Source organism: Anoplophora glabripennis, unplaced genomic scaffold (assembly GCF_000390285.2).
Source record: "Anoplophora glabripennis isolate ALB-LARVAE unplaced genomic scaffold, Agla_2.0 scaffold465, whole genome shotgun sequence".
NCBI lineage: Eukaryota > Metazoa > Arthropoda > Insecta > Coleoptera > Cerambycidae > Anoplophora > Anoplophora glabripennis.
This window is the reverse complement of record NW_019416751.1, coordinates 119881-145167: the sequence shown is the minus strand read 5'-3', so window position 1 is coordinate 145167 and position 25287 is coordinate 119881. Positions and strand designations below refer to the sequence as shown.

Sequence of the window (25287 nt, the reverse complement as noted above, 5' to 3'; positions counted from 1 at the left end):
ACGACATGGTGATATAGTTTATTTAGTTTCGCCTGTTCAGAAATGGTAAATTTAAAATGCAGTGTAAAAAGTGTAAAAAGTACGTATTTTTTAAATGTAAAGCCATTTCAAAAAATTTGAAACAATTCTTACACAACAAAAGCGATACCATCACAATCGTTCCACGTTTGAAATGATGATACTTGCAGAGAAAAAATATGATTACTAGGCTGAAGCAAAGGCTAACGGCACGTAAAGACGCCGGTGGCTAGGCAATCATCGTAATGACCTTTGAAATAATATAAGGTAGACGTGTGATCAGATCACAAGACGTCATTAAACTATAGCTGGTATTCTAAACCCACAAATGGAATTTTTAATGTAGAAATGACAGTGAGCCTAACTGACTTGGAGACTAGAGTAAATACCCAAGAATAATTATAACTTCAATAATAATTGTTAATTAAAAAATGAAAATATTAAAACAAGTTTGGGACCTATCTCTCAAAATGATTACACCCTCATTTAAGACATTTAAATAAGGAAGATGATTCGCAAATTGCTCTGCTCTCCCCAACTAGAACAGATAACAGTACCGCAACTCTGTTGTGAAACTGCATTTTAAAAGCAAATGCTTTTTAAGAGTTGTAAAGTAACTCTTCTTTTTGCAACCTTTTATATCTATTCAAGAATTACAAGTTTGTTGTAAAATAAATTATGGTGAACTGTCGCAAGCCTTTCCGCGCAACAAATAATAATTCAATTTTAAAATATACCTATTTTAGCAGCGAGGCGCAGTAAAGAATTTTTTATTAGAAATCGGTCACGTACAAAGTAGCGGAAGAAACTTGGAAGCACTGGCCATTATAATGTCCAACTTCGCCATAAATAGACGATGAAATACATTCGTCATTGTCCGCGTTGATACATTTTTTACATGAAACGTCTCAAGGAATAGTAATTGTCGAAATATAGGTCAGGCAGAATGACATTCCATTTGCTGCTAGTAAATAAAAACACACAAATCGACGCACGTTAAATTTTGTCACGTCTTTGACAAGTTATAATTAATAAACTGATACGTGTGAATATTGCAGGCATAAATTATTATGAAACAGTTAATTAAAGCTCTATCTAAAGTAGGTCCCGGATCTGCCTTCCATGTCGATTTGACCGAAAAACGCGAGGCAATTATGATACAACAAATATTCACCTGTTGAAAACAAGTTGTATTATATCACGTTTAATGTGTATGCTGATAAAAATCGACACGACATTTTTAGCCCAGTATTTGGTATACTATCCAAAGTAGACTGTTTAGCAAGGTTTAGGAACGAACCACATTTAGCAAAAGTAATGAGAATTATCTAAAATATAGAATATATTTAAATAATTTCGCATAGGACCTCTTTCTCATATTTTACAGAAATAAATATGGATTAATGAGATGTGATACTTTCAAGTACGAAGATATTAGAAGATCTAACGGTATCTTCTTAGTGGTATGATTTAATTTTATCTGTACCGACAAAATATCCGTTGTAGAATACGTAGATTTAGTATGAATTATTATTATTATTAAAATACTTTCCACGACTAATATGTTCAGTATTTCAAGTTCTTGACCTTTTATCCGTAATTAACAGTGTTGCAGTTAACTAGATCACCTAATTTAAGTTAAATTTTAAATTTATCTTAGGAAGAATCCTAAGACAGTTATAAGCAGTGGGCATATTAAGTTTCGAAATTGTTTTAATAATTTAAATATAATTATAAATACACTTCTTACTTCTTATGTAAATGTATTTTGTACCAGGAATTAAAACTAATTGTTATTGTTGATATATTTCATCGTGTAAGTATATACATATTTTCATATTGTTATTATTATACATTTTATGTATAAATAAAAATATTATAGTAATGTCTTTGTAAACAATTACATCAAAATAATTGTGTTGTAATGGCGCTGTGTTAATATTTCACATAAGAAAAAATACTCGGATGTATTTGATTAATATTTCATTATACAGGGTCTTTATTTACTATTAGACCAAACGTCATCAAAAGAGTACATGATAAAAATTGAGGGGGATAGGTAGTAATATCAAATTTTGTTGAAAAATGCTACATTTCCAATTGAAAATAATTAAACTGCACTACTGGAAAAAATTAAAATAACAAAAATTTTCATGAATTTTTTAGTGATTTCTGAAAGTGAAAAATGGGCGTATTGAGACAAATAAAAAAGCAGTTTGAAGCTTTGTCTCTACTTTCAAGATTTAAAAAAAAAATTTGAGCTACGGTTATCGTCCAATCAAGAGAAATGCCTCCAGAAAAAAACTTTCCAATTTTTTTTTATTTTTAGGACTGTCTATGGCCTCAGGAAGTTTTTTTCAAACTCAATCAATACAGATTTCAGTTTGCTTATTTATTCAGCTTCAATTTGATTTTTTCCCGTGCAGCTTACTGGTTGCCGAGATATGGATAGTTGAATGGAAAATAACACTTTTGTATTTAATCATCCATGTCTCTGCAAACAATTATTGCATAATAAATCTAAGGCAAGTTTTGAAAACTTGAATAAATTCTCTACAAGGACCTATCATGGTTGGTTTTTGAAAAAAAAATTTTTCATCTTTGACATCAATTTGAAAAAAGTGCAAAAAATTACGTTTTAGTTTTTTAGAAAATCTACCGCTAATTTACAAATATTTACGAAAAGACTAATGTTGAGAGAAATTTTGACAGCTCAATGTACCCACAATAACCCTGTAAATTGGCAAGTTTATTCATCAAACTGTTTTTCTGTTCCAAGTGACCGAAGTTTTGAAAAGAATTAAATAAACACGTTTATTGCTCGACCATCGATATCTCGGCACGGGAACCTTTCAAGAATCAAATTGAAGCTGAATAAATAAGCCAACTAACCTCTGTATTGATTGAGTATGGAACTGGAAAATTTTTTTCTCGAGTATTCCTTTTGATTGCTCGATAACCGTAGATCAAAGAACATGTTTAAAGATCTTAAAACTAGAGACTTCAAAATGCCTTTTTGTTTCCAATACGACCATTTTTCACTGAGATATAACCTCTCGAAAATCACTAAAAAATTCATGAAAATTCTTTGTTCCTTTAACTTTTTCCAGTAGTGTATTTCCAAGCACACCCCTTAAATCCGACTATTCGCATATCATTGCAATAGGAAATTGAAATCCATTTTTCTCAGGAACTTGATATTTAAATATTATCCAAATTGTATACTGCTTTACACAGTAGTGTAACATTATTTTTTTTATATAAAAGGACCTTGAAAATGAAGTATGCGGAATAATGTTATTTTTTTGTATTTGCATGAAATGGTACCTAATGATGGAGGTTCGCGGAAACTATTCCCTTAAATTTCCATCATAATATCTACTGCTGGCGTTGGACTGATTAGTAACTGAACATCCTGTACATGTACTCATAGCAAACGTATCTATATAGGTTTATTTTCTGCCTTGTCTGTAGGACCTTATTTGGCAATTATGTCAGTATCAAAGATAATATAAACAAATTGCCATTTAATAGCTATGATTCGTCGTTATCTACAGAACAGTGTTTGATATAGCGCAATCATTGTTCAACGACCTTTCCTTCATTAGATCTCCTTATATTGCCATATGTTCTTTATAAGATCTCGTAAAATACCTTATCCCAAGAATAACAACTCTATCTAGTTGATCAGAATTTGGCATTCAGTAGATAATTATTCCTTAATGTCACTTTTCATTCATTATTACCAGATTTACTTGGTATTAAAGAAAGTATTTGTACTAATTTTCTTATAAACAAACTTATTTACATTTTCAATTACTGCTCATTACCGTTGAGTATTATCGACAAAACAATGAAATACACCCATAAAATGCTTTCACTTCACCCAAACAAATTGATAATACATACATTTTCCTTTTGTGAAAAGAGAAAACAGACTTAATTACTATTGCTCTTATAACCACTGCCGTGAATAAAATAACAACTCTCTATGTATTTTAAAATAAAATAAAATTCACAATCATTAAGAATACGTAGTATACGCATGCGAATATGCGAATAGAAATAAAAAAGTTTATTTCTATTATTTATATTTAGTAAATACAGAGCATTCATAAATTATTAGAAGTCACGTGACCAGTAACTTTGTTTGGGACTGGAATTTTACTTCTTTCACGTAGGACATTAAATCTCGGTAAAATTAAAGCAATAACACCAAGATTAGATTAAAATACAACATTCTGTTTCGCCAGCTGTTGATTCGTATAATTCTTCACGAAATTTTATTCAACCAATCAGCGATCGCATTATCTCGAACGTAGACGTAACAGTTTGTCATTGTTCATTGTAAACGAACCATTAATATTGGTGACGCTACGATTTCGGGCTTTTTAGTTGGCAGTACCAGCTGTGCAATGTTGGTTGCCTAAGCTCGGCGGTGACATGACCTGTAATTATTTATGAAGGTTCTGTATTTTAAGCATCGAAGTTGTGAACTTCCCATAGCACTTTTTCACTGCTTAAATTGAACAAGTAGAAACTAACAATAAAGAATAAACAACCTTACTATGTACCTACATAACAAATACCTATTAGGTGCAAAAATGATGCAAACGCTTAATGCAACAGATGTTGATAAAACAGATGAGAGACGGATTATACTTTCTTTGAGTATATCTTAGAATCAGGAATTCCGAATAATTTTATTTACATAATGGAGAATCCGACACTCTTAAAAAGATCAAATTTCTTCGCTGAACACTACAGCTGAAAATGTTATTCAATTACGTTATTATTAAAAACCCGTTTAAGATCCTGAACAAACATATTGTTAAGGCATAACAAAGAGGCATTGTTTCTTTTTAATGCATTTCATTTTTCATTGTGCCTCATAAACACATTCAAGTTCATAATACAAAAGCTACTATCGTTACCATATATTTACATATTTTTTATTAGCATCATATATGGTCTTTGTACAATGACCAAAATGGATTTCTGGGGTCCCCTGGGGAGCCACATTGAGAATTGTTAATAACAAAGCAAAAATATCGCTGGCATCTGGTCATTTCTAGATGCCATATTTATCAACGTAAACCGGCTTTTAAGAATCTGCTTTAAACTGAGTACTTTTACTCAATGATTCTACTGTTTACACCGCGTAGGCTCAGGATGGAATATAGTAAACCTTATAATGAGGGACAATGATCCAAAACGTATGCAGTAAAGTTAATTAAATAATACGCATTCTACTCAATGTAAACCAACATTTAAAGGTAGACTTTTCATAGGGGCCTACCATATTTGTGGAAACTGAAAGTATCTAATGTGTAAATCGCTTCCTTCGTATGTGTGACATGATGACTTATTTTCTGAATTGAAATGTTTGCACATATTATTACAAACTACCTATATTGTGCGTTTTAACATGTAAGAGCAGCTAGTACTTGAACATAATCTGTACTTGAAGTGTTGAAGTTACAATATTATTTTAGTTTTTTTTCAATAACTTGGATTGAAGAACAGATTTTGGAAAGTGTTTTTGACAAGCACCAGACGTTAAGTTTGCAAATCGGAATTCTAAAGATATAGTTAATAGAGTTAGAAGAGAACAGCTACTGCACCCATACCTGTTTTTCTGTTCCAAGTAACCGAAGTTTTGAAAAGAATTAAATAAACACGTTTATTGCTNTTTCAATAACTTGGATTGAAGAACAGATTTTGGAAAGTGTTTTTGACAAGCACCAGACGTTAAGTTTGCAAATCGGAATTCTAAAGATATAGTTAATAGAGTTAGAAGAGAACAGCTACTGCACCCATACCACATACAGCCTGTATAAGACATTTTACCTGTGGATACTAATCCACGACTACGCTTTTGTCAGTTCATCAACACCCGGAGAATACACAAAAATGTTATTTACCGAGTGCTGTTTTACAAGTGACATAATAAACGTTCGTAATTAACATGTTTATGCTGACGAAAACCTGCATGTAACAAAGGTTAAGTACTATAAGCATATATAGGTGTGGGCAGAAATAATTGACAATTTTATCCCGCTCGTTTAAATGGTTAAAATTATCTGAAACGCATCCAAGATACTTTACCAGATTTATTGGACATCTTTCTTTAACCATTCGCCGCAACATGTGGTTTATGAACGACAGAGTACAATCAAATTTTATTTTAAAAGTCCCTAACCGTTTGAATAAGCATTTTCCAAATAGATGGATTAGGAGAGAAAATGAAGCTCCTATGGGTCGGCCACCACGCTCAATGGATCTAACACCGTTAAATTATTTTTTATGGGGACCTTTAAAATCCATAGTATACTTTACATCTGTAAACACCGAGGAAAAGTTGTAGGGACGAATACAACATGCTGCTCCTATTTTATATGCAGTTATCATGTGAAGTGTTCAGTTTAACTTTCTTCGACGAATTAACCTTTGTGTCCATGAAATTGGGGGTCATTTTGAACATTTGCTTTAAATAAATTGAATTAACTTACTCAATTTTCATTTTCTTCTCATTTTTTATATTTTTAATTGATTTTTAAATTTTTTATTATTGGTTCGTGTTCCACAATTTTAGAACTAAATTGGACCAGGCCAAGGCCTGAATAAAGTGAAAAGGAAAGCGGTTTTATCAAATGAAACCTTTAAATCTAGATATCCAAAAAACGATTGTTCAAAACGAAATTTACCAATGTTACCTTTTTTTAGACAAAACGTTGGAGAATAAGGATTTTCAACTAAAAATCAATGCACCATTCCACAAAACAGGTATGACAGTTTAAATTCATGTAAAGTACTGTAGGGTAAGTAGGCGATGCCCTCTAATAACATCGGCCAACAAAAAAAAAAGTTATGTGTTTCCCGTAAATCGCTGAATACCTTCAGAAAATCGCTAAAAATCTTCAGTAAAATGGAGAAATTTAGGATGTGACGAGATCTTGGCATGCGATACATGTTTTTCGACGTAATTTTCCATCCTGAATCCGATTCCGATGTCAGAATTACTCCATAACCGTCTAATCTTCAAAAAATCGCTGAAGATCTTCAGAAAAAAGGTGAATTTTGAGAAGTGACGAGATATTGACATGCCGCATATGGTTTCCTGTGTATTTTTCTCCTGAACACGAATCCATAGTCTGTTTTGTTCCATCACCCTTCAATTTTCCGTAAATCGCTGAATACCTTCAGAAAATCGCTAAAAATCTTCAGTAAAATGGAGAAATTTAGGAAGTGACGAGATCTTAACACGTGACACATGTTTTTCGACGTAATTTTACCTCCTGGATCCGAATCGGTTGCCAGAATTACTCCATAACCCTTTAATCTTAAAAAATCGCTGAAGATCTTCAGAAAAAGGGTGAAATTTGAGATCGAAAAACATGTGTCACATGCCGCATGTAAAGTTCACATAACTTTTTTTTGTTGGCCGGTGTAATTTACAGGAAATTCGACACCATACTTCAATTTGTCATGTTAGGAAACTCCCATATATAAAGTTGTATGTATTTACTACAACTAATAACGAAGTTGTTGAAGACAAACTAAAATAAAAGTGTAACATTCAATACCCTATATTTCGAAAACTATCAAATTTCGGAATAAGGTAACTTCGATTAGTTCATATTTTGACCACACGAATATGCGGTAGAATTTTCAAGGCCTTTTAGGGACACCCTGAGTGTTGCTCAAGAGCACTAAAAAGTGATTTGCATGATCTGGAAATCGAAATCAAAATTACAGGTTTGTGTGTCAGGTCCGCAAAAAGAATTCGGCAGAGAAGCAGATATGTCGCTTGGCGTTCCGAATTTGCATAAACGTTTTTATTCCGACACTTTCCGTACAGGCGGCGACACACACACACAAAAAAAGAGTTGACACACGCTGAACGGGCTATAGATTCCACTGCCGGAGGGCCGTGTGCCACAAACCCCGGTTTGTTTTGGTCTAATACTAAAACTGGAAATGTTACATTAGGAAGTGGGTCATCAGGAAATACCGTAACGCATGTCAGACAGTTTATTAGGTTTTGTGTGAGTAGGCCGCGCCTAGCGTTTTGAGCGGAACAATGATTTCCTACATCGCAATGCAATCTCCTTACAAGAATATCGCCCCGGTTTATTTAGGTGGTCATAAAAAGTGCAAGTTTTTGTCGAACCGATTAAAGTCGGCTGAAATGAAAATGAATCGATTAGTCATTCAGTGGGTTAATGTTATTCATCAGCATAGGGGCAGAAGCTAGCCCACAAGAAAGGACCATGCTGTAGTCAGAGACGAGAGAAATTTTTGGCTCTCAAATAGGGTGAATGCACTAGTAAGTGAACACCCAGCAATGAATGGACATATTTCATAAATATGAATCAGAATTACAGGTTCCTTTTGACTATTAATACTGCCACATTTGTTATTTATTTCCCGCCATATTTACATTTTTTAGTGCATGTTCCTAATAGTAAATGTTTTGAGAACTAAAAATAGTTTTTATCCACGAACCGCATTAGAGGAAAGTTCACGAACGAAAAAAGTATTTCCAGTTTAAATACTTAAGCTGTTTTTGAGGCTATATTGCGAAATCCTATCTTTGTATTCGAGAATGAAAGTTCTTTTTGGTGCTATAGCGAGCAAGAGAATGCAAGAGAATTTCGCAATCGAGTATCAAACAACATTTTTTCGAAAACTGTATCCTACGGTTCAAAAATTATTTAAAATGTGAAGAGAAAATTTTGACATTTACAATTAATTTACTTGACATGTATGTCACCTACAACTTACTACATATATTTTAATACCAAATATTCTTTGGCGCGTCAGTATCTGCTCCTAAATATGGTACTCAATAAATTAGTAATAATTACCCAGTGCCTCAATCAAGACAGTATTGCAGTGAGCGGCTTATAGTCCTTCCGAAGTCAGTTGAACATGTAAAAAAACGCCTGGTAATAAAATTTAATGAGTTTCGTAGGCGTCCCTAAAAAAGTTTTCTGGTGAAGGTAAAAAATTAGAATAAGTTGTATATAATGTGCAGAAAATTTCTATTATATGTTCATTTGGCCAATAACATATTTTAATTATTTATGTCCTCAAACAATTTTATTATATTGATGGTAAATTTTATTTTGTTCCGTTTCAAAAGGTCTCCAAAATGTCATGTTGTAATAATATTATTTATCCCTTTCGCAATTGTAATATCAATGATTAATAGAAGGTGCCTAAATAAATTAAAATTACCTGAATCACACCAAATTCCGCATTGCTGCACTGCACTGCTGGGCAATTTGTCGACCACTTATCAACGGTTGAGATTTATTGCCCAGTAGCCCAATGCAACTGTACTTGTATTTCGTTTGCCCGCGCTCGCATTCTTCAACTGGGCGTATACATTTCTACCACCTCCACGTTTAGTTCGACCAGTCCTGTATGTGGGTATGGCTAAATAAATATGGGAACAAGTTTTTCAAATATTTCAATGCCAAGTTGGTACAACATACTGTCATCCTCTTGGTTCTTCAATAATTGATATCGGAAAAATATTACCATCTTCAAGTGGAGTCAATTTCACAATTGTACAATTACGACTTTAAATTTAAAAGTTAAAAGAAATGACTTTTGTAGGTGAAAGATTTTTACATTTTGGAGACAAAAACCTGTTGTTTTGACACTTAAGGGCCCCATATTCTTTAAATAGTGTTTTCCGCNATATGGTGAAGGAATGCGTTTGTAAAGTAATCAATTTTGAGAGAAACTACGAAACTGAAAATAAAAATCCAAAAATTAAATTTTGAAAACGAATCTTACCTTAGTCCTGTTGAGAGGCACGGAAAAATCCCAATCCGGAGCCACAAACAGATATCCGCTCCGGGCTATAGAACGGCTAGCCTGAAACAAATGAAGCGTCAAAAATATTTATTATTTACTAAAATTTGGAGAGGGAGAGTAAGAAAATAGATAAAATTACATATCGTTTTCTTAACATGTAATAAAAGTCCATACCTAAAGAGTGATTGAAGTTTTAGTCCACAATTAGTCATGAAATCTTTTGAATTTTCTATTTTAAATAGCGATTTAAAAGCTAGTAAGTATATGCATTTTATTATATAAGATAATTAAAAAATAAATGGAAATTTGCTACACGAACTAATAATGCCTGATAGGGACCTACAACCCTAGATGGGAGTGAGAAATTGAAATAAGTTTTTCCTGGATGATTTTTAAACACTTAACGACTTGCAAAAAAAAACGAAAATTCAGAAATTTTTTTAGGTAAGTAGGTACCTATTAGACCAAAAAATATCTTTTTATTGAGTCAAATATGGATATTCAGTTTTTGATATTATACATAAAGTACCCCACGACTGTGCCCTGAAGAGGAAAATTTTTTTAATTTGTGAAATCGGAAAATGTAATTAATTCTTTGTTTTGCTTGTCACTAAACTCATAAAATGATCTTCATTTTATAAATAAGGCGTTCATTATTTTGGAAAATTTATATACGGTGTACCTCAATCTTATAAAATATTGAAAAGTGTTACTAATTGTAAGAATAGTAACTCAAAAAAAGTTGTAAATATAAAGGTATTTTTTACAAAACAATTGACAATCTGTTTCGTAAAAAATACCTTATCATACAGGATGTTCTAAAAGTCCGTCAGGAAACTCCGAGAGGTGATTCTACGGATTAAAGTATTAGCAGTATGTAATGAATTTTTTTCGAATTGTCAATTGTTTGCAATTTAGAGCTTGTCAAAGTTCAATTTTCTTATTTTTCTAATTAAATAACTTATTTTATTCACGTTCTATTAGTCTCTCATTTGGCTCACCCACTAAGTAGATGAAGCTCTATACTCTATAGTAGTCTATAGTACCAGTCAGAGCAAAGTTTCATTATGCACCGCTAGAGGGCACTTTACCTAGAACTCAAAATTTGTTTTGTTCATAACTTTTTTCTTTTGCTAGACATCACAGAAATTTAAACATTATTGAAAAGAGAAACAATATCAGAAAAAAATATATACTCTTTGTTCAAGCCGATAAATGTAACCGTTTATCAAGAAATCGCTATTAATGTGTTATTAAACATCAAATTTTTTATAGTTCTGTCTGAAATCAATCAAGTTGCCATGCAATAAATAGCATTAGTAATTTTGGTGTTATTATACGAATTGTAATAAAAATTGATTAAAGCAGGTATGTTTGATTTTTCACCATAATTTTTTTTCGGCTCTGTAATAACGTTGTAGAAAAATAAGCTGAGGATAATGGATTTACTAATAGTATTTTATTTACTAGCGAAGCTGGTTTTACAAGAGATAGTATTACAATATGGCAACTTAATTAATTGCAAAAAGAATTATCAAAAATTTGATGTTTAATAACACTTTAATAGCGATTAATAGCGATTTCCTGTTATTTTAATAGAAAAATAAAAAAATGAACTTTGACAAGCTATAATTTGCAAACAATTGACAATTCGAAAAAAAATTTTCATTATACTGTCACTATTTTAATCCGTAGAATCACCTCCCAGAGTTTCCTGACTGACTTTAAGAACGTCCTGTATATTACTTTAGGTAGCTTGGATGCACTTATGATAATGATAACTAATAAAAATTTTCAGAAATCTGAAATTTTGAAGAATTTTTCTATACCGTTATTGGATTATGGAATTAGAATTATTTTAAACTGTGGGGACACACGTTCCCTGGTACGCCTCTGCGTTCATAGAAAATATTTACAATAAGAAATTGTATTGAAGCAGATTTGCCTGTCTCAGGAGCACTTGTCGTGCCATAAATCTTAAAGAATAACGACCCTTCTGGGTAGCTGACCGTACCCTTAAGCAGGCAATCTGGGCCATTCCCTAGTTGACCGGCACAGCAAGTGTTTGTAACCCAGTACCTTTATCATTTTCAATTTTTGTGTGTCAATCAGTTAATTAATAAAGAATTAGTCTAACTGGCGTGATAATTATTTTGGTGGACAACTTATACACCACAAAACTATAAAATCCTATTTGGTATAGGTAACATAAGAAATTGTATTGTTTTCTTGATATTTTTACAGTGTGTTAGAATTATGAGAAACATCCAGAATTCTAAGGTAACTTTAAGATCTCAGAGTTCAGCGTAATTCAACAGTTAATCCATTATTCAATAATAGGAAAATGCAAGAATATTTATAACCTTCCAGAATTTAATCTAAGTTCAATAGATTTTAGTTAATCATTTATTTAGTTTCTGGGTTACTTACTGGAATCATGAATGTGTACAAACCATGTAACTGATATGAAATGAGGTAATTTTTTTTTTGCAAAACATCTGCAACTTCACTTTTACGACCTTCTTAGATTTACTAGCAATATTTCTTAGGGATATTCTTCAATAAAGTCAAGAAAGTAAATTTTTAATGGTTTGTTTCTCATTTCTCATTTCCAAATAGTAGTTTGCAAGTTTTTATGTAACACTTTTATTGGTAACCATCTTAAAATCCATCCAGTGAGAACTATTAAAGTCATTATAAACATAAACAAATCCAAAAATAAATTTAACAGACTAGGCAACAGCACATTTTTACCATATACTGAAATCTGGGTCAATATAACTTAGCAACGTGCGAGACATGTAGATCTAATAATAATTCTAAAAAGTCAGCGAAACGTAGGGAGATTTGTCGACGGATAACTTCTTTGAGATACCGGCATGGCAACATCTGCAGAAGTCATGCCTGGATATAGAATATATCAAAATATTTTCTGAATGTACGATATTATACATCGGATAAAGTTACAGCTAAACAAACTCGCCAGTAATGTTGGCTGGTACTGCAGGTGCTATATTTGGAAAATGTCATGATCTATTTGATAACGTGTCATGGCCGATGTTTTAAAAACGTTATCTTCAAGAACGTAATGCAGATAGTACCCTATACTTTTGTGGAAATAAGAAGTGTTTCTAATTATAACTATAATATTAGGGTTCAAGGTTACGTCGATGCCGAGTTCTAAAAGACTGCCACTGAAAGTGATATGTTGATAGTTCTGTCCTGTCATAACACTAATAAATTTAAGGGTATCGGCACACGCGGCTGAGTACACAGTGTGTCGAAACGGGAATAAGGGCATTAACTTTTCGGACCCCACCGTGATAACATGTAATATACTTTTTTTTATTAACTTTTGATTTTTAAAAGTTGTTTTTATTCTTATTTCCATTTTTTTAACGGGTTCCATTTTCCTTCGTTTCTTTGCTTTTCTTCATTTTTTCATATGTACATTTCAGAAAATGTCGGTTGTTTTGTTTCAGATGTGTTTTATTACACAAAGAGTAATTTGAATTTCAGATTAGTCATGTGTATTTAAGAAATTTTCAGAATTTCAGTCGTCGTTATATTTCAGATATACCTAGTCATACACATTTCAGTTAAGTAGCAAATGCATTTCAACATGCGGCAAAAGCATTTCTAAAAAATATTCTAAATGAGTTATAATTCTTTATGATATATATACAACGCATTGCTCAATTCGACCGCCCAACTTCTACAAATAGACCAGGACGGATCTGTCGAAATATCCCACTCCTTGGATGTAAGAGGGGGTAAGCTAATTTTTGCTGGAATATATTCAGTACAACTCACATAATAAAAGTGTAGATCCCTAGATCTGGGCGAGGTCCGAAACATTTTCAAAATTGCAAAAATATTTAAAAAAATTTTAAAAATACCTATTTTATCTGAGTTTTTTACTTATATCTTGGAATCTATGCATTTTGGAAGAAAATTGGGGTTTTAGGATTGAACTTTGCATAATATACTGAATGTTAAAAATGTTTAAATTTATTACCGATGTTGCAAAATAGCAATAATTGATGAAAAAAGGCAAAATAATCAAGTTTTTTAATGCTCCGAGGGCATTCTAATTTTTTTAAAAAAAAAACTTTATAGTATAATAAAACAACATACCAAATTTCATTAAAATCGGTTCTATAATTTTCGCAAAATAATTTTTTGAAAAGAAATTTCCGATTTTTCAAAATTTTGCACAACTTCAAATAAAGCATCTAGAGATACTTAAAAATATTTTCCCATAGAAAAGACCGCTCAATCTTTCAAATGGTTTTTGAAAAATTGAAATCGGCCACAGTAAATTTTTAAAGTTAACGCTTTTTTTTATTTTTAAACAATTAGATTACATTTATCAATTTGCAATTCAGTTTTTTTCAAAAATTATAATTTTAAAGTTCTCAGAATGACGCTTTTTTAAAAAAAGTTAAATTCCTTATATTGGTTTTCGAGATATAAGCGGTCAAAGTTTATTGGCATTTACCGTTAATTTAAAAACAATTTAGCAATAATCTTTGATCCAGTGGCTTTGTTTTTCCGAGTTCTAAGCTGGAAAAAATTTTCATATCCATAAGTTATCGGCAACATAGATAAATCATCGGAAAAGCTGTCGCACGCACTCGCGGAAAGTCACTCAAATCACGAAAAGTGGGGGAGGGGACTTTCGCTCCGAGACTGAATTCGGAGGTTCAAAAAATGAAGGTATAAAAAATTTGCATTATCTCGGCTTCTAATGGGCCAATTTCGATCTTTTTTTTAATCCGATGTCCCGCGAGCCAAGGAATTCGAATATCGTAATGCCAACTGTCTAATTTGCACATATTTTGTTATAAACAAAGTTTATTATTTATGCATTTAAAAANACGAATAAACAGGTGCAAAAAACGATCAAACCATCAAGGTTTTAGGTACTGAAATCTACGAAAATACTAACTTTTTTATATATAACTCCACATGTAAATATTCTTATAACATTTACTTGCTTAGTCCTACATATAAAATTATTTACTTTTATTTATAGTACGTGAAAATAATTCTTAAAATCTGGGGTTAGGATAACAGAAAACGCATGTTTTACAAACGCTTTTTTTAGTTATTATTTTATTTGGGTTAATTTAAATGGTAACAATGAATAAACAAAACATCAAAGATTTTATTTTTGTGCTTACTTTAGTTCTACACGTTTTACTTTTCAAGATTTCAGTACCTAAAAATGCCAGAAATTTCACCATTTCTCGGCCAGGGATATGGCCACCTTAACCAATATCATGAAAAAGTCTTCTCTTGACCGATGACGAAAAAAGTGATGTTGCTTTGTTATTATTTTGTCTCATCTTGGAAGGGATGCCTATTTCAATACCCTCCAAGGAGCAGAAATTGTTGAGAGTGAAGTTGCACATGCATTAGTAGGAAATTAGTTTAAAATTCGATTATTATACCTTTTTTAGTTTTCAAATTACAGCCGCTATTCCATATATATTTTTTGGAAACATTGAGAGGCTGCATCTCCTAAGGGGTGAACATTTTACCAAGGTCATTTTCATGCAAAACGTGTTCTTTTTTTCTGTAGATTCACCGGTGGCATTTGTGCTACTTCTTTAGGAAACACCCTGTATATTATTCGATTAAATGTCAATTTATATTGAATTAAAAGAGAGTCAAATTTACCCCCATCACACTAAAAAACCATAATCCAATATTGTTCTGTAAAGATTAAACATCTTTTCCAAACGTGACGTAGGTAATTAAAATGCAGATATCTTTTCTTATAAAAGCAATTGACCGTAGCACAAGTTAAATTTAATCCTTTTAACATTCTCACTTATTTTCTGACACGAAATCGTTCATATTGCATTTTTGCAGAAGACGGCACCCGAAATTCTTTTATATCAGTAAGTCGCTGATTGCGTTTTTTTTTTCTTTTTGAGACCTACATAGAGTTTGCAGCCCTAGACCCCCCCAAAGCGAAAATCCTAGCTACGCTCATGGTGCCATTTGCCAGGTATCACAAAAAAATAACTTTCATTTAATCAGAATCCCTATCACACATCTACATTAATGTGTCAAATAATACAATATTTCCACTATGATAAAAACATCGTAAACTTGTCAATAAGCCTTTTTTGTCCAATAAAGTCCACATGGGACGTTATAAATTAGCAATGTGCAATTCGAATGAACTTAAAAACATGTTTAAACTACTCATGCAAACTTTAGGTAGATTTATTAATCTACTAAAATAATAAAACATCATAAAGAACGTTAGATTAAAAAAAGTAAAAAATCTATCACTTTACTTCATGCAATTCTATACCTCATATTCATATTCAAACAAAAAATGTGTTGCAACAGTAATTTACAACTATTTAACAATGAATGACAACATAACGACTTTACAACAACTTGTAGCAACATATTTGATAATACTACATATTTATGTTTGTCTGCATTCAACAAGAACCGTGACAGAATAAGAATAAAATGCCGATTAACAGATAAATGTCACACCAAATTAATTACTTCTCTTTTAAGAATTTTTCCTGTTTGATTCTATTCAGAGAGGGCAAGTAAGTATGTTTATTTATTAAGTTAATTCAAATTTTCCCTAATAAAAAAATATTTAAAATCCTATGTTCCTACCAATGTTCTTTGATACTTCATTTGGTAGAATTTTTTTAGGATTTCTTTAATTTATTTGACAAAGCTTTTAATACGAGGCTTAATACTTCAATAGAGCAGGAAATTTTAATGTTTAGGTGTTTACAAGAATAAGTGTATACTCTACAGATTTATACAAGGCAACACCCTGTAAAACCAACTAAGTATCAATCACCATCAGAAATACTTCAGTAATTAAGAATGAAACAGTTCAACACTGTACAGGTATTTCAAAAATTAATAGCTTGAGGCTCTTTGTGTCGGTAAAATTTGATATTAACGGATTATCAAACACATACGAGGCCTATTTAGAAAATAACCGAACTTTATTTTTTAAACTTTATTATCAATTTTATACATTATTGGTCCTTAACTCCTTAGATGTACCTACTCCCCTCCCCTATTCACACACTTTCCCCAGCGATGTTTTCCATTTCCAAACAGTCCTGGATAACTTCATTTAAAATGGCCTTTAGTCTGTGATGAATTTGCTTTGATGTCATCAATAGTCTGAAAACGGCGTCATTTGAGAATTGATTTTAATGTAGGAAATAAAAAAAAATCGCAAGGTGTCAGATCTGGAGAGTAAGGAGGGTGTGAGAGGAGAGTAATATTATTTTTGGTACAAATTTGATGAATTAACAAACCTGGGTGTGCGGGCGCATTGTCATGGTGCAAGAACCATCAGTTATTGCGCCACAGCTCTAATCCTTTTTGCGGATTTTTTCGGAAATAAAACAGTGCGCATCACTTTGATATTGGATTAAGACTGATGTGCTTTCTTGGGGCGCAGAGATCCTTTGCCAATGCATTGTGATGATTGAACTTTTGTCTCAATGTCGTAGCCGTCTCCCGTTATGATCCTTTGAATGAATGTTCCATCGTCATTAGATTATTCAAGGATGGCCGACAAACGTCTATACGATTTTCTTTCTGTTAGTCGGTCATCAAACGAGGAGCAAATTTTGCTGCAACAGATGTGTGCTCAATTTTTCAGTCAAAATTTCATGGTATGACCCTATTGAGATGCTAATATCTTCTGCAATTTCTCTGGCAGTCAATCGGCGATTTGTATGCACCAAATCTTTGACTTTTTCAACGTGGGAGTCATCAATTGAAGTCGAAGGCATTCCTGGTCGAGGATCATCTTCAATTGGCTGACGATCAATTTTTAAATCATGAAAACCAGAGCATCATCTCCGTAAGCTTGAAAAATAGCACATTTCAAAAATCGCCACTAACACTTAAACACGTTGCACTCAAATAACAATATCACGAAAATTAAATGAGATATCAACTATCCAAGAACGTGTGGTTACAGAGGAGATTATGTGTGCTGCCAACTGCACATCGCTAAATATCTCCATTCGCGCGTAATTCAAAAAGTTCGGTTATTTTTTCTGAACAGACCTCGTATATGATTTATAAAAATAATTATATGAGCAAAATTTACTTAATAAGTAACTTCACAGAAAAAATGGTACCTATCACCACGACTATCACGTATACTCATAAACATAAACCAATCTTAAATTAATCCATATTCGAGGTTACATTTCATACATTAGATTATTTATTAAATAGGAGACAGATTGTCAAAAATTAATATTAAAATATCAAAAGCTCTACGAAACTCATGACTACTACTTCCAAATTACTCACATTAACATAATCTACTTAACATACTTATAGATTCATAAAAGACATTAACGATTAATTAGTAAATAAATATTGAATCAGACACCTGAAGAACCACATTTCCTTTTTTTTTTAAAGATAATTGGTGTCGCCTCTAAAGAAGTTTTAATTTCATCCAAAATAAAAACATCTTAAAATACAATCCTCAAATTATGTTACGACCTTCTTTTAGGAAGTTCTTGAAAACAAAGTAATAAAACCGTTTCTTTAATACCACTCACCGAAGTCGACTTGTCATATACTCATATGTATTTTAATTTTTATTTACTTTTAACGTTTCGCATTCAGATTTATTAAATTTGAACCTATGCACTCTGGTTTATTTATAATGAACTGAAATCGGCGACCCAAATATTTATTTGAAAACAAAGAAAAACAAAGGTAATTACAACGATGCCAGCAAAAATTTATCTCCATATATACAGTTACCATGACATTAATTATGACAAAAGTGTCTCTATATGGAACAAGGATTATCTCAGCCATGGCAAGTTGAACTTGTTTCTACACTAATTTGGATCTAATAGGAGTGGCCCTAAGATGTTATTAAAAAGCTTAGGAATGCACACATACAGTAAATATTGCCATACTTGATGATGATGAGCGTATCACACAATTTTTAAAGTATGCTTGAAAAAATTTTGTTACGTGCCCATCCCGCTATCAGGGCTAACGTAAATTCAAGCTGTAATATGACTGAAAAATATACATCTTCAACTGTTCTTGAGTAGTTGACGAATAATATGAAAGTATTTCATTCCACTTTTGAAATCATAGAGATTTAGGAATCGTTACAGAAGAAAACATTACACCTATTTTTATCTTTATTTAAATCCATTTTCAGAGATTATCGAGATGTTACACAAGCCAAAACGCGTTATACAATATTGGCTAATTTTCGGCATTAAGAAGGTCATGTATGCAAAACTTTGTCACCAAAGCAGCAATTTTACAAAACTTAGCCGACGCTGTCACTTAGAAAAAATTAGAAAGCATATTGAATAAGAATACTTGCAAACATTTCTGGCCATCTGGTAAGAATCTTTTGGGGACAAGAGGAAGGGAAAAATCGATATTTGGTCGTCACGGGCTCTTTAGGTATCTACCCGCGAAAATAGGATAGAATAGAAGTGGGAATTCCAAAACACCGCTATATTTTGTCATGCTGTTTTAAGGAAATTAACGCCAAAATTAACAGAGAAAGATTTTCGAAGTTTTTCTTTCTTGGAACAAGAGATTTAGGTCAACGAAGGCTTCTCTCATTCAAAGGCGTACGGTGAAGAAAGGTGTAAAATTACGACTGTAAATTCAGTTTTGTTACATAATTATCAATATGAAATAGTAAAATCAATCGTACAACGTTCCCGATACTCAGGAGATGGGGAGTGGTCGATCGAACTGACAAGATAACAAGTATTTAAGACATAAAGAAGGGGACACCCTCTTTGGATTTAAAGGTTTGAATTGGAAAAATGAAAACAACACTTCCGAACCCAAAAAGTGTCGAAATCCAGTGAGATCCCTGAGAAGCAGTTCTTCTTGGGTTTCCACACAGTGCGATTTATTTAACTTTAGTCTCGGGTTAATTTTTTAATGGGTAATATTTTGTTTCCAAATTCTGCCATGTATCCGCGATTCCCTGAAACTGTGTGTGTTTTAGTTGTTTCTTTGGTTCACTTTTCTACATTGTTATTAAAAAACTTTCATTAAAAGCTCCTAGCGTAACACCTTGTACGACCAATCCATGGATTAAACGCTACATTCCCACGTAAATGATAATAATCGAAGAGTTCCTTTTCGCAAATTGATGTTGTTACACTACTGTCCGTAACAATGGATAACGAAATAATCCCTCAGGTTACACTGTAAATAAATCGGTAAGAGTGAAAGCAATAAAGGTACGGAGTGAATCTATTGAGTGAAATTATTGAGTACATTTTCACTTAATATTGAGCGCTTTGATAACTTCACTCATTTGTGATAATATTTTAACTAAAACTAAGTACCTTCATTCAAATATAGGTAGCCGTTAAATAAATTCTGCAAATAAACTCGTATTTTGTGCACTGTAGCTAAATCGGAGTAAATGTCCTCATTATTGAGTGACCCCACCCCATTCTATGGTTGTCGTGCGTTATCTTTGTCTATTCCCATCGTCCCCATCAGGTCATCTCGTGGTGTGGTGTATGACGTGAAGTGCTGGACAAGTGTCCGTTATTTCGATTATTTTGGTGATTTGACTCTAAAAAAAAAAAGAAAAACCTAAACACTTTTTGCCTGGTTAAATTGTTACCTTTACTTCCTTGCGTATCTATAAGGTACAATATAAGTTATGGCAATCTATTCGTCCGATCAGTTAACCAATTCCTTTCATCTAGATCTAAAATATTGTCTCTAAAACAGATCTGTGGCTGTTTAGTTGTTTATGACTTTAAACAATATTTAAATTAAAATTTAAAGAGAATATAAGTGGTGCAAAACCACTTCGGATATTAATGAAATAAGTAGCGGCGGTGGTATTTCATAACATAAAGCCACATTTATCAAATTACTTTGTAGTCCACTGCATATCAATGAAATTATTGAGTATAGTTCTGATATTAACCTTTACTTAGAAATAACAACTACGTACCGACAGTTAGCGTAGCATTTAATAACAAAAGCAAAACAGTTTTTGGTTTTTCAATCTCGCTTCTGCTTATTAAATAAGCCATACGATATCTGCTCTACAAGGATTATGCACGCTAGAGCTCATATAACCAGCCAATCGTAAAACTTTGAATTACATATAATTTTGACGCATGACTTCTTCGTCTGAATGTGCAACGTTTTAAAAATAGTTGAAATAAAACCAAAACACAAGCCAACACCACTCGTTTGTTATTGTGTTACGTACGGTTTAACCACAAAATGATTATCTTTTTGCGTAGTCTATGTCTATATTGTGCCGAAAGTTATTAGCAGAAATCCCCATATTATCTAAGGAAATTGTAAACAACTCCGATTGTTCGAAGATCGAATATCTAGTATGTATCCAGAAAAAAAACGATTATTGAAATCCGACCAGCGTGATAATTGATTTACCTACTTTTACAAGATGTAAAAAATTTAAAAAAACGACTTAACCATTCAATTAATAAAAATCGGTAAATATATATTTTGCATGTTCTTTTAAGATCTCGTGTACAGGATGAATAAGTGATTTGCAAGATGAAAGTGGACTGAGATTAAGTGAAACTTGAACAACCTTTTTTAAATCGATTAAACTAAAATTGAAACCCGAATAAAGTTCATAATACAAAAATTGTTAATTACATAGAGAAAATATCATTGTACAGCAGGTATACTTTCTTATTCAGGAAAGATATAAATTTAGTCTTGTTAATGGCACCAACATATGGCTCTCAATGGGGTTGTCCTGCTAGTCTGACTTTGGTTTATTATAAAGTGTGTATATATTCAAAATCCGTAGCTGCTTTTCATTTTTAATTTTAATTTTTTTAGTAAATAAAATACCGATATTTTTAATAATTAGTCATCGCAATTTACTTTTATAATAAAATTTGGTTTAAGTATCTGTAAAAAATTAAAATAATTTTTTTTAATTCGAAAATAAAATAGAATAAAAAAAGATCCCACTCTAGAACCTGTCACATAAATTTGCATATTGAAAGACGATTCTTTTACAATTTTTTCAAGAAGATAATTGTTCAAAAGGCACTTTTGTGGTTTAAAAATCACAAAAAAGACTCGATAAACTAAAAATGTATTGTTTTTATATTTATCTATAAAACTACATCTCAAAGCGAACGAAATGGAAAAACAAAGTTTATGATATCTTTAGATTTTGTCAAGTTACAAGTAATTGAAAAATTTTTACCCCAAATATTCAAATACATAACTTGAGTTTCCGAAAACATGCGGAACAGTTTAACGTCAGAAGAATGCATGATTAGCGATATATTGGAAATAACAGGAAATTGAAAAACTTCTCGAGAAGAGTGTAAACTCAGAGCAAAAAAAATTGAAAAACTAATAATTTGGCCGTTGATGAAACAGTTTTTTATTGATTCTATAATTCTATAAGGTACGAAACAATAATATTTTCACCTCTACTCAAAGAAAAAGCATTAAAAGCAGCATAATGTTTACAGTTAACCGACTTCAATGTCTTCATTGGGTGGTTAGAAAAATGTGAATGGCACAAAATTTTCTTTAAATCTGTATATCGTGAATCTGCTTACTTAAACTATCAAAATGTTGGCCGAAATGCTAAGTTACAGTCAATATTGACGAGCCACTCCCCAAAAGATATATTTTATGCCGATAAAACGTGCCTTTCTTCCATGCATTACTTACAAAAACATTTGCATTAACACATTAACAAATGAGGAGAGCAGGAGAAAAATCTGCAATGGAAAGCTCAAGTATGGAAAGGAATGTGTGTGGATAAATTGCCAAGAGATTGAGTCTCCAATAAAAAAAGCATGGATGACTTTGGATATTATGTCAATATGAAAAAACTTGGACTGCAAGAGCAAAAGAGAAATGTAGTCTATTTCTCGATAAAGCAACTTCTCAATATTTAATTAGAAAACGTAAGACTGATTTTTCTTCCTCCAAATACTACCTCGCGTTGCCAACCTCTGGACACAGATATCATTCAAACATTAAAAACATTTATTTATAGTAGTTTGTTTGTTAACAGAAAATGGGCACTAAAAATTATAGTCTGTAATGACAAAAAACTATTTCTTAAAATGTTTTAAGAACTTACTCAGTAATTGATGTTGATGATTTAATACCTAACTGAAAATCTAATTGTCTCTTATTACTGATTGTATTGATGAAATCAGTGATCAAATCAAAACTAAGACTGAAATAGAGGAACTTCTAACTACTATTTCAAGTAATTCAAGAGCCAATAGAAGAATGAAGAATATTTTTCAAGCTCTACTTGAATGCGAATCAGAAATATTTAACAATAAAATGAGCAAAACAAACGGCAATTAAAAATTAATTTTAATTAAGCAGTTAATCTTTAGTAGACAAGTGTACGTATTTTCAGATATGTCCTAATTTTGATAGGAAGTAACAGTATGTGCTGCGTTACTTTGTCACCTAGATGAGATGGACTATTTTCCTTTGAGAGAACTACTAAAAGACGTTTGTAGGAAATATTTTGTATATAACCTGTGAAGAAAGGTGATTTTGACAATTTACTACAAAAACTAGAAATACATGAAAAATCTGTTTTGACCAGATAATTTGTCACAAATAAATGGTCAACGTTCACGAAAACAGCAAATTTCTATCATCAATAATAATCGAGAAACTAGCGTGTTACAGAAAATGCAAATTGTACAGTGCACGACAGTATAATCCTTTCTTCGTTTCCAATATTGAATTCCTGGCTGTAACAGGTTAACTATTGAGATAATTGTTCTTTTAAAATAACATCGTTAGTTAACACTAAGAACAACAAAAAATTATAATAGCCAGACACCACTTGAGATAAATATCTCAGTCACGAAAGCAATACAACAAAATACTTTTAAGAACTATCAAGGTTATAAAAATGTGGAACAATAACAAGTGCATCGATTTGTTATATGCTTTGTACTTTTTTAACATGTGTAATATGAATGTTAACAAATTCACAATAGTCCAGGCGGTATATGTTTTAAAAAGGGTATACTTGGGTAAAACGCATATGATCGGAGATTTTTGCTTTAACGGCTTCTAAACAACATTAGAAATCATAATTTTTCTATGCAAATAAAAAAAAACGTGGGCTTAATTGTTATTGCAAAAAAGTATAAAAAAATATCAAAAAAAATCATTTTTTTCTTGGAATTCTCGTCGACAACTTAGCAACTATTCATTTTAGACAAAATTGGAAGAGGAAAAAAGTTTTGTAATTAAATTTTGATCAAGATAAAGTTAGTTGCAATTCGAAAAAATAATCATTGTTATTGCAAAAATCGGAAAAATCATTTAAAAAATTGCAAAAAGTGCTAGTTTATTTGTCAATTTTTTTCAGACACTTGAATAATACCTAGGATCTTCATACTTTTCCCAATTAAACTTTTTAGTGCATAGAATCATCACACCAAATTTCATCTAATTCGGTTAGATAATTTTTATATAAAAATTGTTTAAATTTTAAATTTTTTTTTAAATTAAAAAATTTTCAAAATCAAATTTCTAAAAATCTAAAGCCTTTGAATACTTGAAAATTTCACCACAAAAAGAAGAGCTCTTAAGCTTTAAAATGGTTTTTGAAAAATTCAATTCCGATGCTTAGGTGAGCCGTGGTGATTGTTTAAACATTTCCGCAATTTTCACGCTTATAAAAAATTGCAATAATTTAATGTTTTTTTCTTTTTTTTTTTTAATTTTAAAATATGGTTTGAAAGTACTCGGAAAGACGAGTACTTTAAAAAAAAACTGATGATCCGCTCATTATTTTCGGAGTTAAGCCCTTATTTACAGCAAAACTATAAGAGTATAAGGGCTGTTTTTTGAACAAATAGGTTTGTCATTCCGAGTACTTTCCAGATATAAATTTTCAAAATTTGCAATCACGGGCGTCCCATTTAAAATATCACTCAAAGATATTCAAGACCGCGTGAAATCAGTGGTAGGGGAGCAAACAGACATCTACTCCGATCTGAATTTTCGAGTTCAAAACTGCGCCGCTCGGAAAAATTTCTTTCTCAGCTTCTAATGGACCAATTTCGATGATTTTTTTTTAAATCGATGTCTCGCAACTTAAAAAATTCAATTATCAGAATTATCATATTTTCAACTACCTTTTATTATTAATTATTGGACTTTTGACATGCCGATAAACAGTTACTTTTAAACAATGATTAATTTATTATGTTTATTTATTTACTATGTTAATATTCACGACCAAAATTTTTGTATGTTACACCAGGTAATACTAGTAAGTTTGTTTAAATATTATAAAATTGTTTAAACAATAATTATTTAAATAAACAACTGAAAATTGGTATTAATTTTTAGTTGTACGATAAATTTCTAAAAATCTTTCAAAAA

General features: G+C 31.6%; 1 protein-coding gene across 1 annotated transcript in view; it reads right to left on the bottom strand.

Annotated features, from left to right (window-relative positions):
• Positions 1-9898, bottom strand: part of LOC108909706 (protein outspread) — a 173138-nt gene extending 163240 nt beyond the window's left edge. The window contains exon 1 of the mRNA XM_023455412.1: positions 9829-9898. The gene's annotated coding sequence lies outside the window, so the exon portion shown is untranslated. The remainder of the gene's footprint in view (positions 1-9828) is intronic.
• Positions 9899-25287: the final 15389 nt, after the last annotated feature.